General features: G+C 43.5%; 1 protein-coding gene across 5 annotated transcripts in view; it reads left to right on the forward strand.

Moving 5' to 3' along the window:
• The window catches only part of MAPK9 (mitogen-activated protein kinase 9), a 65,459-nt gene that overhangs the window by 34,335 nt on the left and 17,280 nt on the right, over positions 1-13,844 (forward strand). The window lies entirely within an intron of this gene.

Raw genomic sequence — 13,844 nt, forward strand, 5'->3', positions numbered from 1 at the left:
CTTAAAACTTAGAGGAAAATTGCAAGAATAGGACAAAGAACTTCCAAATACTATTTACCCAGATATCCCTGCTGTTAATAGTTTTGTCATACTTTAAATACTGTTTTTAGTGCAAAGAATTTGAATTTGGGGTGGGGGAAAGTTAAAGGCCAAGTAGTATATGATACAGTTGCTCTAGAAGTTTTATATGAGTTATTGCCCAAGTATTCATTTCTTACATCATAAAGTTCTACCACTCCAGCATCCCAACCATACTGGTAGGAACTCTTGGAAAGGCTCCAGGCAGACCTCTTGACTAGGCCAAGGCTGCAATTTGAATGGTGGTGTTGCCTGTCAGGGAGAGAGGTTCTCTAAGCTGGTTTTATGAGCTTTTATAATTTTTTGATTTGTACCACTGTGTAAACAATCATGATCAAGTTTTTGTTTGTTTCTTTGTTGTTTTTTGTTTTTTTTAGCAACTGAAGTATTGAGTGAGACAGGGGGCAGAGATAATAGCTGTATTGAAAGGTTCTCAGTGTTCCTTAAATAGTTACTGTACTGATTTTGTTGACTGTCTTTTGATACTATGTTTCAATAGCAAAAAGTTGTATTTTCTGTGAACTGAAGTCTGTGGAGGGAAGAAGTGAGACAAGAACAATGAAACCTCTTCATACACAAAAGAACAGAGAGATTTTTGATGGTATAATAGTAGTAATTCTTTTGAATCTGTTGGATGGTTCCATCGCAGCCACTGAACGGAGGCCTAACACAGTAGCAGAGCCCACAGTTCAGAGAGGGCCAAACCCTTGCCCCTTGCGAACATGAGGTCTGAGGCCTGAGTGAGGTCTGCCGCCTGAGACCAGCCCTGGCCCTCCCAGTGCCTACTGGGGGCCTGCCGCAAAGATTCCTGACCGGTCTTCAGTCATTTAAATAATCGCCTTTGCTGCTGTCATGTGGTCAGTTAAAATAATATAAATTCAGTTGATGAATTTGCTTTAAAAATAGTGACACTAGTCCTTTTAATTAAAAATAAAGATTTCCTAGCATACCATTCTATTTCTTTTCCTAAAATATTCACAGACCTTTATATAAATTAAGGCACTCCTAATTTCTCTTAAATACATATTATATTAAAGTCTTGCCTGAGAATAAGTTCTCAGATAATTAGGCTTAATTATGTTAAGCTTTATTAATTTTGCACAGGCGGACGGTTTGTCTTGCTTGTGTCTCCCCTCTTGGGCCCAGACGTACATAGGGAAGCAGTATCCTTTCGTTCCAGGGGTGGCTTGGGAGACCTGTGGCATTCACGTGCCTCTGTTAGGTGATGTCTGGCCCCTGCAGTGTAGGCCCACACCGGCAGACCAGAAAGTCACGTAGGGTCAAGGAGGTTTTGGTGTACACAGCATGATCTCGCTGACCACCCCTCCATCCTCTGTGTCTCCCCACCGGCTCTCCCTGCCTTGTCTTACACCTTCCTGTGCACACATTAGTAGGACTGCGGACTTCGTGCTTGCCTGAAAGCACCGTGTGCACATTGGGGGAAGGTAGATAAGGCCCCTGTTTGCACACCCACCACTGCTCCAGGTCCCAAGAGGTGATCAACCACACTTACCCTTTAGCGTGTTAATGGTTTCCTGCGAACTTTCCCTGTCCTTTTTTCTGTATATGATACCATAGACGAAGAAGGAAATGGCAACCCACTCCAGTATTCTTGCCTGAAGAATCCTGTGGACAGAGGGGCCTGGTGGGCTGCCGTCTGTGGGGTCGCACAGAGTCGGGCATGACTGAAGTGACTTAGCAGCAGCAGCAGCATATAGACAAAATGTGGTCCACTGGAGAACAGAATGGCAAACCACTTCAGTATTCTTGCCTTGAGAACCCCATGAACAGTATGAAAAGGCAAAAAGATAGGACACCGAAAGATGAACGCCCCAGGTCGGTGTGTGTTTGTGTGTAGTTCCTTGGTCATGTCCGACTCTTTGCAACCCTGTAGACGGCAGCCCACCAGGCCTCTCCATCCATGGGATTCTCCAGGCAAGAACAATGGAGTGGGTTGCCATTTCCTTCTCCAAAAGGAACTATAGAAAGAAAGAAAGTGAAGTCGCTCAGTCGTGTCCGACTCTTTGCGACCCCATGGACTGCAGCCCACCAGGCTCCTCCATCCATGGAATTTTCCAGGCAAGAGTACTGGAGTGGTTGCCATTTCCTTCTCCGCCCCAGGTCGGTAGGTGCTCGATATGCTACTGGAGATCAGTGGAGAAATAACTCCACAAAGAATCAAGAGATGGAGCCAAAGCAAAACAACACCTAGTTGTGGATGTAACTGGTGATAGAAGCAAAGTCCAATGCTGTAAGCAGCAATATTGCATAGGAACCTGGAATGTTAGGTCCATGAATCAAGGCAAACTAGAAGTGGTCAAACAGGAGATGGCAAGAGTGAACATCGACATTTTAGGGATCAGAGAATTAAAATGGACTGGAATGGGTGAACTTAACTCAGATGTCCATTATAACTATTACTGTGGGCGTAAATCGCTTAGAAGAAATGCAGTAGCCATCATAGTCAACAAAAGAGACCGAAATGCAGTACTTGGATGCAATCTCAAAAACGACAGAATGATCTCTGTTCGTTTCCAAGGCAAACCATTCAATATGATGGTAATCCAAGTCTATGCCCTGACCACTAATGCTGAAAAAGCTGAAGTTGAACAGTTCTTTGAAGACCTACAAGACCTTTTAGAACTAACACCCAAAAAAGATGTCCTTTTCATTACAGAGGACTGGAATGCAAAAGTAGGAAGTCAAGAAAACACCTGGAGTAACAGGCAAATTTGGCCCTGGAGTACAGAATGAAGTAGGTCAAAGGCTAACAGAGTTTTGCCAAGAGAACCCACTGGTCATAGCAAACACTCTCTTCCAACAACACAAGAGAAGACTCTATACATGGACATCACCAGATGGTCAACACCAAAATCAGATTGATTAAATTCTCTGCAGCCAAAGATGGAAAAGCTCTATACAGCCAGCAAAAACAAGACTGGGAGCTGACTGTGGCTCAGATTATGAATACCTTATTGCCACATTCAGACTGAAAATGAAGAAAGTAAGGAAAACCACTAATCCATTCAGGTATAACCTAAATCAAATCCCTAACGATTATACAGTGGAAGTGAGAAATAGATTTAAGGGACTAGATCTGATAGACAGAGTGCCTGATGAACTATGGACGAATGTTCATGACATTTAACAGGAGACCGGGAGCAAGACGATCCCCAGAAAAGAGAAATGCAAAAAAGCAAAATAGTTGTCTGAGGAGGCCTTACAAATAACTGTGAAAAGAAGAGAAGCAAAAAGAAAATGAGAAAAGGAAAGATATTCCCATTTGAATGCAGAGTTCCAAAGAATAGCCAGGAGAGATAAGAAAGCCTTCCTCAGAGATCAATGCAAAGAAACAAAGGAAACCAATAGAATGGGAAAGACTAGAGATCTCTTCAAGAAAATCAGAGATACCAAGGGAACATTTCATGCAAAAATGGACTCAATAAAGGACAGGAATGATATGGACCTAACAGAAGAAGATATTAAGAAAAGGTGGCAAGAATACACAGAAGAACTGTACAAAAAAGATCTTCACAACCCAGATAATCATGATGGTGTGATCACTCACCTAGAGTCCGACATCCTGGAATATGAAGTCAAGTGGGCCTTAGGAAGCATCATTACAAACAAAGCTAGTGGAGGTGATGGAATTCCAGTTGAGCTATTTCAAATCCTGAAAGATGATGCTGTGAAAGTGCCTCACTCAATATGCCAGCAAATTTGGAAAACTCAGCAGTAGCCACAGGACTGGAACAGGTCAGTTTTCATTCCAATCCCTAAGAAAGGCAATGCCAAAGAATGCTCAAACTACTGCACAATTGCACTCATCTCACACGCTAGTAAAGTAATGCTCAAAATTCTCCAAGCCAGGCTTCAACAGTATATGAACTGGTTTTAGAAAAGGCAGAGGAACCAGAGATCAAGTTGCCAACATCCACTGGATCATCAAAAAAGCAAGAGAGTTACAGAAAAACATCTACTTCTGCTTTATTGGCTATGCCAAAGCCTTTGACTGTGTGGTCACAATAAACTGTGGAAAATTCTGAAAGAGATGGGAATACCAGACCACCTGACCTGCCTCCTAAGAAATCTGTACGCAGGTCAGGAAGCAACAGTTAAAACTGGACATGGAACAACAGACTGGTTCCAAATAGGAAAAGGAGTATGTCGAGGCTGTATATTGTCACCCTGCTTATTTAACTTATATGCAGAGTACATTATGAGAAATGCTGGACTGGATGAAGCACACGCTGGAATCAAGATTGCCAGGAGATATATCAATAACCTCAGATATGCAGATGATACCAGGCTTATGGCAGGAAGTGACGAAGAACTAAAGAGCCTCTTGATAAAAGTGAAAGAGGAGAGTGGAAAAGTTGGCTTAAGCTCAACATTCAGAAAACAAAGATCATGGCGTCTGGTTCCATCACTTCATGGCAAATAGATGGAGAAACAGTAGAAACAGTGTCAGACTATTTTGGGGGGCTCCAAAGTCACTGCAGATGGTGACTGCAGCTGTGAAATTAAAAGACGCTTATCCTTGGAAAAAAAGTTGTGACCAACCTAGACAGCATATTAAAAAGCAGAGATATTACTTTGCCAACAAAGGTCCGTCTAGTCAAGGTTATGATTTTTCCAGTAGTCATGCATGCATGTGAGAGTTGGGCTATAAAGAAAGCTGAGCACCGAGGAATTGATGCTTTTAAACTGTGGTGTTGGAGAACACTCTTGAGAGTCCCTTGGACTGCAAGGAGATCCAACCAGTCAATCCTAAAGGAAATCAACCCTGAATATTGATTTGAAGGACTCATACTGAAGCTGAAACTCCAGTACTTTGGCCACCTAATGCGAAGAGCTGACTCATTTGAAAAGACCCTGATGCTGGGAAAGATTGAAGGCGGGAGGAGAGGAGGACGAGAGAGGATGAGATGGTTGGATCACATCACCATCCAACCAATGGACATGAGTTTGAGTAAGCTTCCGGAGTTGGTGATGGACAGGGAGGCCTGGCGTGCTGCAGTACACGGGGTTACAAAGAGCTGGACACGACTGAGCAACTGAACTGAACTGAACTGAACTGATACCATAGGCATAGATACACATGTTCAGTTTTGCTTACTAAGATGGTTTCAAACTAAACATACAATTTAATAACTTGAAAAATAAAAGAGCCATTATTCTACCACTTTTATGTTGTATAATTAAAAGCAAATGGAAAGGAAAGTCCCCCAGCCCTCCATTGTCACCTAGAAGAGGCCATTGATGGCATTTGGGTGTTTTCTTCCTGACTTTACACTGATACATCTTCTTACTTAGATAATACCAGCATATCTGTTTATACTTATGTCCTTTATAACTTATATTTTTAAAAAATAGGATCATCTTGTACATGATTGTTCTGCAACTTGCTGAATGAGTTGATCAATCTGTTTTTTTATTTTTATCAAGGATAACTTATTAAAAAGGAACCCCCACTTTCTCCCTCCTATTTCTCTCTCCCCAGAAGCACTCATTCAGTTCTTTTAGCTGTTATTCTGTTGTTTATCTCCATATCTTGAAATAATATGATTAAATCTCTATTTGTTTTTTCTTTTAATTGCTACCTGCATTGTTTTTCTTTCCCCTGAGGTTTTTTGTTTTGGTTTTTTTAGTATATTTGATCTCTCACTGTTGTATGTGAGGCTTTCTTCAAATGTCTTGTGACTTTTTGTCACTGGTCCTGTTTAAGACTGAAACATTAGAAGGCCGAGTGAAAGTGCCTCAGCTGAGATTGTTGAATGAGAAGTTTTTCTCTAGGGCAGCAGGTAGCCACGGTGTCTCCGTTTTCAGATCTTTTCTCTGGACATTATTTTTCTAGAAAAAGGCTCTGGTCTCTTGACTGAGGGAGAGCAGCCTGGTTGCTGGTGTGAGGCTGTGTGGGGTGGGGCTGAAATCCTCGTGTGGCAAAGTGCAGACCTTCACTACAGTGCCCTGTCTTCAGGCTGGGCTCCTAACCCATGCCCTTACTGTGCCTTATATCAGCAGATCTGTTGGTATTGTGCCTGAGGCCTGAGTCTGGAAACTTGGTTTTGGATTTTGTAGATAGTAGGACAGTGGAAGTGAAGATGTGAGAGTTGGACTGTGAAGAAAGCTGAGCGCCAAAGAATTAATGCTTTTGAACTGTGGTGTTGGAGAGGACTCTTGAGAGTCCCTTGGACTGCAAGAAATCAAACCAATCAATCCTAAAAAAGTCAATCCTGAATATTCACTGGAAGGGTTGATGCTGAATCTCCAATACTTTGGCCACCTGATGTGAAGAGCTGAATCATTGGGAAAAAAAACCCCGATGCTGGGAAAGCCTGAAGGCAAGAGGAGAAGGGGATGACAGAGGATGAGATAGTTGGATGGCATCACCGACTCGACAGACGTGAGTTTGAGCAAGCTCTGGGAGTTGGTGATGAACAGGAAAGCCTGGCGTGCTGCAGTTGGACACAGCTGAGCAACTGAACTGACTGATGAGAACTGAAGAAAGAACCACGACCTGTGAGGATCTGAGAGGTCTACCTTGACCTTTCTGAGAACCTTCCCCCCCACCTCTGTCCCCTACAAATCCCTCAACATCCTGCTCCCTACCCCATCCTGCCTTCTGCGGTACTTGTCATTCAATTCCACAGCCCTTTCCAGAGTTGTGGCCCACATTATCTCACTGTGGGCCACTCACTGAGGGTGGGATTACTCCACTTGGCCAAGGTGTTTATTCCTGTGTGCTGACTTCCATCCCAAGCATATGAGATTTTTCATTGAAGGCGTTAGTGTGCCATGATGGCCTTAGACATGCAGGAGATGCGGGGAGAAGGCCTCTGAGGAAGAACAGAAAGAGGGAGTCAGAGGAGGTGGGAAAGCTGGCAGGGGACAGCACAGTCTGACCCTTTGGCACAGAGAGGGTGTGAAGAAGGATTGGAAGCTGTCTGTTAGAGGAATCCAGTGTCTGATAGGAAAGGACCTCCTTCTCCATGCAGTTCCTGGGCAACAGCCGCTGTGGGACCTGTGGCCTTGTCGTGAGTGGAGGGGAGGGTTAGGGCCCCTCAGCGGGGTGTCTGTCAGTTGCACGCCCACAGTAGAGAGATGGACAGGCATTTTCATGGCTACCACTGTCCACCCTTGTCCTTGTCAGCTCTGCTTCTGTACACAGGTGAAGAGCAGCCCCCTCAGGCTCCTCATGAGCCTCCCTTCCTGAGGGGAAGAGACAGACCACAGTCCCTTTCACCAGGTGGTTGACCTCGGAGCCACAGCAGGTCCTCATTCTCTGCATTGTTCATTCCTGAAGTGTACAAGTCTGGTGGTCCAAAGTGGACCACGGGGTCCGTGGACCCATGCAGCAGTCATCTTCCCAGTCCTCAAGTATGTGATTGGAACTGATACACGTGACAGTTGATACTCCTGGCAGATTGACCCCTGCATTTGTTCTTTGGTCTGGAGTTAAGAGTCATCTTGATTGGAAGGCCAAGTAGAAACATGAAACTGCCGCCCTCAAGATAGTACATCAAAAATGTTGCTGAACTCTGGAGATGGGGGAGAGTGGAGGAGATTACTAGCACCATTAGAACCTAAAAATGTCAGGGGGTGGTCCCTCCTAGCTCAGTTTAATTCACTAGTCCAGCCCTTGAAGAAACTAGATGGATGCTAGAGAATGTCGACCCCCGAGACCGAGCTGACCAGGGGTCCTGATTTTAGCTGCTGTGCTGGACACGGTGTTGCCAGAGCAGATTAATAAGGCCTCAGCTGTGTCATACAGTCATTGATTTGGTATGCGTTCTCCCATACTGATTAGAAAAGAGGATCAGAAGCCTTGTAAGATGGACAGCAATCTTCTTTCACAGTTTTGCCCCAGGCCTGTGTCATAATATAGTTGGAAGAGGTCTGAACCAGTCTCCATTGATTAGCTAGCCTCCATGACCACTCCCTACCACCAGCTGGGGGAGGCATGATGTTGTTTTGCATCTTTGACTTTCATTGTCCACTTAGAACTTATGTCTAATACTTCTCTAAACGTCTAGTTAGGCTCCTGTCCCCAGACACAATCACCCGAGTAAGCGGTCATAGGTGCATGTGAGGAAATCAAGTCAGTGGACAGTTGTTACACTTCTTCAGTCAGCGGGTCTGGATGGAGAACTGATGAGGAATGACAACACCCTCAGCCTCGACGCCTCTGCCCCCGCCCTTGTTTGGTTGCAGGTGTTTTGTATACCCTTGTTGGCTGCCCCAGGGCTGCCATCACCATCCTCTGTGCATCAAGCCCCCAAATTTAGGTGTCGTTTGTATTTTACTGTGTATTTCTTGTTTTCCTTGTCTGGGATGGTTTTCAGGATTTGGAGGGCGGAATTGTCTTTACTCTGCCATCTTCAAACTAGAAATCCACTTCATTAGTGGAAAGCTGCTTCTGGTTGTGTGTGGAGACTGGTGGGAGAGTGGCTGTGCATGTGGGGAACCCTCAGGAGCCCCGGGATCTCTCTAGGCACCTTCCATTGCCTCCCAACACGGCCACCTCTACCATTCCGGCCAGGACAGCAACCCACACCTTCCCACAGCTTGATTCCACAGGTTTGCATTTGACTATCATAGTTGTCCAGTAGATGGCAGTAAAGTCCATCTTTACTTGGATGGCAGTTGGTCCAACAAAGTCAGTGCAAGAGGACACTCTTCTGACAGGTAGAGGTGGCTGGCATGGGCACGTTTTCTAACCACACAGCAGTTCCTCAGGCTGGATGTCACTACTCTGATCATCCTTGTTCGTGTGGCTGTGTTAGTTCAAGGCCAGGCTGGATTTCAGCCACTGCTGGGTGGTCAAGTATGTTGTTAAGTCATGTGGCTAAGTCATGTCCAGCTCTTTGCAAGCCCGTGGGCTGTAGCACGCCAGGTTCCTCTGTCCTCCAGTATCTCCTCAAGTTTGCTCAAATTCATGTGCATTGGATCAGTGGTGCTATCTAACCATCTCTCCCTCTACCACCCCCTTCTCTTGGTTTCAGCCTTTCCCAGCATCAGGATCTTTTCCAGTGAGTCAGCTCTTTGCATCAGGTGTCCAAAGTATTGGAGTTTCACCTTCAAAATCAGTCCTTCCAGTGAATATTCAGAGTTGATTTCCATTAGGATTGACTGTCTCATCTCCTTGCAGTCTCACGGACTCGAAAGAGTCTCCTTCAGCACTACAACTCGAAAGCATCAATTCTTTGCAGCTCAGCCATCATTATAGTCCAACTCTGACATCCATACATGACTACTGGAAAAACAATAGCTTTGATTATATGGACCTTTGCTGGCAAAGTGATGTCTCTCCTTTTTAATATGCTGTCTAGGTTTGTTACAGCCTTCCTTTCAAGGAGTAAGCATCTAGTAATTCATGGCTGCAGTCACTGTCTGCAGTGATTTTGGAGCCCAAGGAAAGAAATTCTGTCACTGCTTCTACTTTATCCCCTTCTGTTTGCCATGAAATGATGGGACTGGACACCATAATCTTAGTTTTTTTATGTTCAGTTTCGAACAAGCTTTTTCACCCTCTTATTTCACCCTCATCTTTAGTTCCTCTTCACTTTCCCCATCAGAATGATATCATGTGCATATCTGAAGTTCTTGATATTTCTCCTGGCATTCTTGATTCCAGCTTGTGATTCTTCCAGCCTGGTATTTCCATGATGTACTCTGCATATAATAAGCAGGGTGACAGTATATATAGCCTTGTTGTACTCCTTAACAAATTTGGAACCAGTCAGTTGTTCCACGTAAGGTTCTGATTGTTGCTTCTTGGCCTACATACAGATTTCTCAGGAGACAGGTAAGGTATTCCCATCTCTTTGATAATTTTCCAGTTTGTTGTGATCCACACAGTCAAAGGTTTTAGCATAACCCATGAAGCAGAAGTAGGTTGTTTTTTTGGAACTCCCTTGCTTTCTCCGTGATCCATTGAATGTTGGCAATTTGATCTCTGGTTCCTCTGCCTCTTTGAAACCCAGGTTGTACATCTGGAAGTTCTCATTTCACATACTGCTAAGCCTAGCTGGAAGGATTTTGAGCATAACCTTGCTAGGATGTGAAATGTGTGCAATTGTATGGTAGTTGGAACATTTTTTGGCATTGCCTTTCTTGGGGATTGGAATGAAAACTGAACTTTTCCAGTCCTGTGGCCACTGCTGAGTTTTCCAAATTTGCTGCCATATTGAGTGCAGCCCTGTAACAGCATCATCTTTTAGGATTTTAAATAATTCAGCTGAAATTCCATCACCTCCACTAGCCTAGGTCCTAGTAATGCTTCCTAAGGCCCACTTGACTTCACACTCCAGGGTGTCTGGCTCTAGGTGAGTAACCACACCATCACGGTTATCCTGGTCATTAAGATGTTTTTTCTATAGTTCTTCTGTGTATTCTTGCCACCTCTTCTTAATCTCGTCTACTTCTGTTAGGTCCTTAATGGTAAGGACCTTCTGTCCTTTATCATGCCCATCCTTGCATGAGATGTTCTCTTGATATCTCCAGTTTTCTTGAAGAGATCTCTAGCCTTTCCGTTTATGTTGTTTTCCTCTATTTTTTTGCATTGCTCATTTAAAAAGGCCTTCTTATCTCTCCTTGCTATCCTTTGGAACTCTGCATTCAGTTGGGTCTATCTTTCCCTTTCTCCCTTTCCTGTATTCGCTTTTCTTCTTTCCTCAGTTATTTGTAAGGCATCCTCAGACAACAGCTTTGCCTTCTTGGATTTCTTTTTCTTTAGGATGCTTTTGGTCACTGTCTCCTGTACAATATTATGAACCTCCATCCATAGTTCTTCAGGCACTCTGTCTACCAGATCTAATCCCTTGAATCTATTCATCACCTTCACCATCTAATTATAAGGGATTTGATTTAGGTCATACCTGAATGGCCTAGTAGTTTTCTGTACTTCAGTTTAAGCCTGAATTTTGCAAAAAGGAGCTTGTGATCTTAGCCACAGTCAGCTCCAAGTCTTGTTTTTACTGATTGTATAGAGCTTCTCCATCTTTGGCTTCTAAGAACATAATCAAATTTTGATATTGACCATCTGGCAATGTCCATGTGTAGAGTGGTCTTTTGTGGGTTTTTGAAAAAGGGTGTTTGCTATGACCAGCACATTCTCTTGGCAAAACTCTGTTAGCCTTTGTCCTGCTTCATTTTGTACTCCGAGGCCAAACTTGCCTGTTATTATGGGTATCTCTTGACTTCCTACTTTTGCATTCCAATCCTCTGTGTTGAAAAGAACATCTTTTTTTGGTGTTAGTTCTAGAAGGTTTTATAGGTCTTCATAGAACCATTCAGCTTCACCTTCTTCAGCATTACTGGTTGGGCAATAGACTTGGATTACTGTGATCAAGATTGCTGGGAAAAATATCAAGAACCTCAGATACGCAGATGACACCACCCATAAGGGCAGAAAGTGAAGAACTAAAGAGCCTCTTCATGAAAGTGAAAGAGGAGAGTGAAAAAGTTGGCTTAAAGCTCAACATTCAGAAAACTAAGATCATGGCATCCGGTCCCATCACTTCATGGCAAATAGATGGGGAAACAGTGGAAACAGTGGCTGACTTTATTGTTCTGGACTCCAAAATCACTTCAGATGGTGATTGCAGCCATGAAATTAAAAGACGCTTACTCTTTGGAAGGAAAGTTATGACCAAGCTAGAAAGCATATTAAAAAGCAGAGACACTACTTTGCCAACAAAGGTCCATATAATCAAAACTATGGTTTTTCCAGTGGTCATGTATAGATGTGAGAGTTGGACTATAAAGAAAGCTGAGTGCCGAGGAATTGATGCTTTTGAACTGTGGTGTTGGAGAACACTCTTGAGAGTCCCTTGGACTGCAAGGAGATCCAACCAGTCCATCCTAAAGGAGATCAGTCCTGAGTGTTCATTGGAAGGACTGACGCTGAAGCTGAAACTCCAATACTTTGGCCACCTGATGGGGAGAGCTGACTCATTTGAAAAGACCCTGATGCTGGGAAAGATTTAGGGCAGGAGGAGAAGGGAATGACAGAGGATGAGATGGTTGGATGGCATCACCAACTCAATGGACATGGGTTTGGGTGGACTCCAGGAGTTGGTGATAGACAGGGAGGCCTGGCGTGCTACAGTTCATGGGTCGCAAAGATTTGGACATGACTGAGCAACTGAACTGATGTTGAGTGGGTTGCCTTGGAACCCATTCAGTCACTTTGAGACTACACCCAAGTACTACATTTTGGACTTTTTTGTTGATTGTGAGGGCTACTCCATTTCCTCTAAGGTATTCTTACCCACAGTAGTAGATAGAATGGTCATCTGAATTAAATTCACATATTCATGTCTGACTTCCTACTTTTACATGCAAAAGTAGGAAATCAAGAGATACCTAGAGTAACAGGCAAATTGGGCCTTGGAGTACAAAATGAAGCAGATCAAAGGCTAACAGAGTTTTGCCAAGAGAACATACTGGCCACGGCAAACACCCTCTTCCAACAACAAAGAGAAGACTCTACACATGGACATCACCAGATGGTCAGTACCAAAATCAGATTGATTATATTCTTTGCAGCCGAAGATGGAAAAGCTCTATACAGTCAGCAAAAACAAGATTGGGAGCTGACTGTGGCTCAGATCATGAATTCCTTGTTGCCAAATTCAGACTGAAATTGAAAAAAGTGGAGAAAACCACTAGACCATTCAGATATGACCTAAATCAAATCCCTTATGACTGTTCAGAGGAAGTGAAAAATAGATTTAAGGGACTAGATCTGATAGACAGAGTGCCTGGTGAACTATGAATGGAGGTTCGTGACATTGTACAGGAGGCAGTGATCAAGATCACCCCCAAGAGAAATGCAAAAAGGCAAAATGGCTGTCTGAGGAGGCCTTACAAATAACTGAGAAAAGAAGAGAAGCTAAAGGCAAAGGAGAAAAGGGAAGATATACCCATTTTAATGCAGAGTTCCAAAGAATAGCAAGGAGAGATAAGAAAGCTTCCTCAGTGATCAATGCAAAGAAATAAAGGAAAACAATAAAATGGGAAAGACTAGAGATCTCTTCAAGAAAATTAGAGATACCAAGGGAACATTTCATGCAAAGATGGGCACAATAAAGGACAGAAATGGTATGGACCTAACAGAAGCAGAAGATATTAAAAAGAAGTAGCAACAATACACTAAAGAACTATACAAAAAACGTCTTCATGACCCAGATAATCACGATGGTGTGATCACTCACCTAGAGCCAGACATCCTGGTATGCGAAGTCAAGTGGGCCTTAGGAAGCGTCACTACAAACAAAGCCAGTGGAGGTGATGGAATTCCAGTTGAGCTATTTCAAATCCTGAAAGATGATGCTGTGAAGGTGCTGCACTCAATATGGTAGCAAGTTTTGAAAACTCAGCAGTGGCCACAGGGCTGGAAGAGGTCTGTTTTCGCTCCATTCCCAAAGAAAATCAATTCCAAAGAATGCTCAAACTACCACACAATTGCACTCATCTCACACACTAGCAAAGTAATGCTGAAAATTCTCTAAGCCAGACTTGAACAGCATGTGAACTATGAACTTCCAAATGTTCAAACTGGATTTAGAAAAGGCAGAGGAACCAGAAATTGCCAACATCCATTGGATCATAGAAAAAGCAAGAGATTTCCAGAAAAGCATCTACTTCTGCTTTATTGACTACGCCAAAGCCTTTGACTGTGTGGATCACAACAAACTGTGGAAAATTCTTCAAGAGATGAGACTACCAGACCACCTGACCTGCCTCCTAAGAAATCTTTA

This window comes from Cervus canadensis, chromosome 4, assembly GCF_019320065.1.
Source record: "Cervus canadensis isolate Bull #8, Minnesota chromosome 4, ASM1932006v1, whole genome shotgun sequence".
NCBI lineage: Eukaryota > Metazoa > Chordata > Mammalia > Artiodactyla > Cervidae > Cervus > Cervus canadensis.